Genomic DNA, 6,000 nt, shown 5'->3' on the forward strand with positions numbered 1-6,000 from the left:
AATGTATAATTCAGTGACTCCTTTATTAAAACTGTTATTCACTTGCTTCTAAATGAGCATATATGAAATGAATCGTTTGAATGAATGATTCAGTGACTTATTTCCTAAAAACGTTTTTCATTTGTTGCTGTCCTGAATATTAGTTTATTTTAACTAATAATTTGAATGAATGATTCAATGAGTCACTCACTTTATTCCTGAATGATTACGCATTTTTGAGTCATTTAAATGGATGATTCAGTGACTAATTAAAAAATGCTATTCATTTGCTTCATTCCTGAATAAATCGGTGAATTTGAATGAATTGTTTGAATGAATGATTCAATGAGATTTGTTCCTGAATAATTAAGCATTTTTGAACAAATCGTTTGAGAGAAAGATTTTGACCCACTTGTTAAAAGCAGTCACTGTTTTTTTTTTTCTTTACTGAATCATCTTTGAATGAATTAGCGTATTTGAACAAATCATTTCTGAACGGTCAAGCATTTTTGAGCAAATCATTTGAATGGATCATTCAGTGACTGATTAAAAACCACAATTCACTTGTTTAATTCCTAAATGAATCAGCGTATTTGAATGAACTGTTTAAATGAATTATTTTATTTTATGAGCTAAATTATTAGGAATTTATGACAAATTGGTTAAATAATTGATTCAATGACTCACTGGTGAAGACAGCTGCTTGTTTTGTTCTTAGTTGTGTGTTTAAATAAATTATTTAAATGAATGATTCATTGACCCACTTAACAAAAATAGTCAATTGATTTGTTCTTGAAAGAATCAGCTTTTTTGAGTGAAACGTTTGAATGTATGCTTCAATGACTTAAAACTGTTATTCACGTGCCTGCAATCTCAAATTAATTTTCAACAATTCATTTAAATTCGTAATTTAGTGATTTCTTAAAAACTATTAAACACTTGTTTCGCTCCTGAATGAATTAGTGTATTTGAACAAATCATTTGAATGAATGATTCAATGAGTCACTTGCTTTGTTCCTGAATAGTTAAGAATTCCGGGGGGAATCATTTAAACAGATGATTCAGTGACTCGTTAAAAACCACAATTCACTTGTTACATTCTCGAATGAATCACTGTATTTGAATGAATTTAATGAATGATTCAATGAGTCACTTGCTTTTTTCCTGAATAAATATGCATTTTTGAACAAATCAATTTCAGAAAATGATTCAGTAACTATTATAAACAGTCAAATTAGAACATTGTATGTTCACAACAAAATAAAAATGTTTGTTTGGCTATGAAGGAACAAGGATGCCTTTAACTTTCTGACCAACCTTGACCTTAAACCTCTGGATATGAGTTCTGTTGGCCAATCACACTTGCTGTTCCTCCATTTGTCTCATGATTGAGAGTAATTATCATCTCTGAAATCTTCAGACTGATGACCAAAAAAAAAACAAGGAGTTCAAAAACTGGTCAAGGAGCTAAACATGCTGATCCTGAGACTTTGAGATTGAAGCACTGGTGTCCATCAGCCTGGAGGAAAAGTGCTAAGCAGACAGAACCAGAACACAGAGTGACCCGTCAGTGTAAACCTGAAATCAGCAGCTCTGGCTCACCTTTGATAAGATGTCATCACTGCGGTATACTGCATAAATACCATGCTGTCAGGAAGGATGAGATCTGACCTGCCATGGCTGGACACGGTGAGAGCTGATGGTGCAGCCACAGCACACAAATACACACACTACACACTCTTTTCAACGTACACACACAGATCAAACACAAAGAGGGCCTATCTGAATGTGAGCTTTGCCACCTTTACCTCAGAAGGCTTCCAGTGGCTTCAGAAGCTAGATCAACTCCTCTGTGCCAAAGGATTACTGTATACATTTAAATTTTAAGCAGGACTTTGAGACATATCCTGGAAAACTCATTTTAAATGAACTCTTTTGAGTTATGTCAACATGTTCTAACGTTTACAACTCAAAACTTCCTTCCCGGTCCACCTGGAGCATTACTGAAACTGATCTGGCAAAACAGAAATGGTTAGAACGTCACAACCATGAGCACATTCACATACTGTACAGTGTGACATTTCATATTTACTTATCAATCAATAGCTAGTTTAGCCTATCACAACTGAGGCCTTTTATAATTATGTATAAGGCCTTATACATACAGCAGCAAAAACTGCCCACTGTTCTTCAGAAAAATCCATCAGGTCCCACAAATTCTTTGGTTTTTCAGCATTTGTGTGTATTTGAACTCTTTCCAACAATGACTGTAGGATTTTAAGATCCATCTTTTCACACTGAGGACAACTGAGGGACTCATGCAACTAGCAAACTATTACAGAAGGTTCAAACGCTTACTGATGCTTCAGAGGGAAACACAATGCAGTAAGAGCCAGAGATTGAAAACTTTTTGAATTTGAAGATCAGGTCACATTTAACCTATTTTTTTCTTCAGGGAAACATGTAAGTATCTTCTGTAGCTTCTGAAGGGAAATACTACATGAAAAGAAATATGGTATTTAGGCAAAATAAGAAAAATGTACACATCTTCATTCTGTTCAAAAGTTTACACCCCTGGTTTTTAATGCATCGTTTTTCCTTCTGGAGCATCAGTGAGCATTTGAACCTTCTGTAGTAGTTGCATATGAGTCGCTTAGTTGTCCTCAGTGTGAAAAGATCGATCTCAAAACCATATAGTCATTGTTGGAAAGGGTTCACGTAAATAAAACGTAAATAAATACATTAATTTATAAGTGGCAGCAATTATTTTGCTAGTTATTATGAAGCATTATAAACATAGCAATGTTATAACGCACTTTTTATGTTTTGAGTATTAAATGCTAGTTAGTTCAGAGTTTGATTCGCATCCATGAATCAATTTAAACTGTTTCATTTAAAGCTCAAAACACAGATAAATTATTCACCCATTTATACATCCATCCTCCAAAACACTTGTATAGGGTCACAAGACAAAAAATTATTTGCAATTTATTTCCACTAATCAGTTCAAACTGTCTTAGTGCATCAGTTAGTGAATTTGTGCATGATTCCAAATGACATTTTCATATATAGAAGCTATATATATAGTTTATATGCATTTTTATGTTGATGCATATAATGAAAAATCCATAAATATGGTTCTAATTGGGTTAAACAGTGTTAAAACTAGTAATATAATGATTGTTTTAACATGTGCTTTTGGAGTCAACATTAACGTGATATAATTTTTCTACCTTACTGAAGCAGGATGTTCAGTAATGGAAAAGTCTCGAAGTTTTATTCATAAAGAACTTGCTGAACAGTGAGAATTGGCTGTTTCATAATGGAGCCGGATGAAAGAAACTGAAAAAGGATTGGTCATTTCAGAAGTTACTTGGATGAAAGACAAACTTCTTTTCAGATTTTTTGAATAACGCAAATTAATGAAACACACACAACCAGATGCGTCTAATAAGAAATGAAGTCAGGTCGATTTTAAGTTCATGTTTACTCTAAATGAATCCAATCAGTTTTGATTTATTAGAAGTGTGATTGCATTCTCAGTGGTCTATATTCCATTATTTATAAACTAGAAGCACCAAGAATTACAGCAGTGGTGCTTTTGGAACTCATAATCTCCAGCACCGCAGACTGTAAAATTTTAGAAACATTATGCTATAATATCGCCGAAGGTAGGAGTACATTACCAGTAAACAGCTTGCGAACAGTTAATGTCCTCGCGTGGTGATTAGAAAAAGTAAAAGCGTTTTCCGCTCCCAGGACGTTGCTAAAAGTAAAGCATGGTAGATGTTTAGAGAACGGCCTGCCGTTCGTTATTTAATCTCCTGGAGGAATTGAGGATCAGTGTTTGATTAAGACAGTCGTTTACGAACAAACAGAGCTGACAGCACGATGAGCCCTTGACAAATTGGCTTTGGCGCTAAATTCATTTATCTTACGTGAAGAGAGACCCCGTTTCTCGCAACCTGCATCAGGGGGCTTTCCATTAGGATACGAGCGGAAAGACGGGCCGGGGAGCGATAGAGAGGTAGGGAAAAAAGACGCAGGTTATATTAGCATAAATCAGCCGGCCCATATGCGCTGTAGAGCAGCTGCTCTGAGCTGTATCCCATGATGCAACCCTATGCCCATGCACTTGTTGCAAAGGAAAAGGCACTAGCTTTGCCTTTTAATCCTCGGCACCTCCAAATTAAATCTGTGGGCTAGAAAGACGAGAGGATGGGGCCGCGATCATTTTCATTTACTATTTAATTGATCTTTTTTGCCGGTGGTGGTCTCTCTGGTTCACCCCCTTTTTCAGTCCACGCGCATCAGTCTCAGATCTCGCTTTAACCTGGCAGAACTGGCCGGCTCCAAATTGAATCTGGCCGGGGAGACGGGGAGGGCTTCTCATTTGAGACTATCTTTAGAAAGAGGGCGTTAGAGGTAGAGAGGTAGAGATAATCATCACGGACCTCGTGCTGACACACACACACACACACACACGTGTGCACTAAAACATGCACACATGAATTCACACGCGCACACTCTCTCACACATCCCAAATCCCCTGTCCTCTGGGCGCCAGGAGTTCTACATCTTTAAAACAGTCAATTTTCTCCCAAAAGTGTGCCACCTGCTCGTGGCAGCTGAATGGCTGGCACAGGGGAGATAAGTGAGAGGCAGCACCTGAGGGATTTGGAAAATCTGCTGCAACTCATCAGATTTTCCTACTTTGCACTTCTCAAAAGTTCTGGTAATCACAGATTATAGTCTAGCCTTAAACGTGCATCTATATGTGCGTGTGTAGGCGTTTATGCGTAAGGTGTGTGTGCTGAGTCTTTGTGTGCGATCACGTGAGCATGTGTGTTTGAATTAACCTTTATCATTCCTACGCTTGCTCAGGATCTCAAAAGTGTATATTAAATCGTGCCAAACAATATTATATAGGCCTGTGCGCTGTAAGGAAGAAGTTTGTCACCAAGGCAACAGTGTAACATCCTCGTTACATCCTCGAGTTTTACTTGCATAAGCAGTTTGGTCCGTTTCTCCAGGGGTACATCTGGACTAAATAAACTAGTTTTGTTATCAAGCCCTCTGATTTTGTTGCACGCCATTCTGGAAATTACATGACTTTCCGAAGGGGTGAGGAAGTAATATGTGAGGCGCAATCTGTTGAGGTTCGTCTGGCACAAGCCAAATTTTTCTATTGCCGCCTCTAGCAGAGTTAGGCAAATGTCTTAAACACTGTTTAGACAAAACAAAATGATTATACCGCTTTTATGAGGGGGAAGGCGGAATGAAATCAACATCAGACTGAGATGTCAGTTGTACTTTAGAGCTGGTACTTTTGATGTTTTTATTCATTATTCAAAGATAAACATTTGGTTTTCTGTGATGAATGTTACTCTGCCAGCTCTGCTGATGTATGTCAATGTATGTCAATTCTAGTTTCTATATAACTCAACTGGTGCAGCATGTCAAGATCAAGGGTTTCCCATACTGGCTAAAAATGTAAACTGTATGTGAACTGTAAACATTTGCTAAATGCAAATGTAAACTACTATTCAGACGTTTGGGATAAGTAAGACTTGTAATTAAAAAAGGAAAAAGTAATATTGCAAAATTGTATTACAATATAAGATAATGGTTTCTATTTTAATGTACTTTAAAATATAATTTATTCCTGCGATGCAAAGCTGTATTTTCATCAGCCATTACACATGACCCTTCATAAATCATTCTAGTTAGCATCAACTGTACTGCCAAAAATTTTTTGGAACCTGTGATACTTTTTTTCAGGATTCTTTCATGAATAAAAAGTTCAAAGGAACGGCATTTAATCAAAATATATTTTTTTCTAACACTTGTATCAATTTAACACATCATTGCTGAATAAGAGTATTCATTTCTTTCAAAAAAAAAAAAAAGAATTCAAATAGACTGACCCCAAACTTTTTCTTAGAGGGATTATTAGAAAAGATTTCTATTTTAAATAAATGCAGTTTTTTTTAACATTTCTATTCATAAAATCCTAAAAAA

The sequence above is a fragment of the Garra rufa genome, chromosome 12 (genome assembly GCF_049309525.1).
Source record: "Garra rufa chromosome 12, GarRuf1.0, whole genome shotgun sequence".
NCBI lineage: Eukaryota > Metazoa > Chordata > Actinopteri > Cypriniformes > Cyprinidae > Garra > Garra rufa.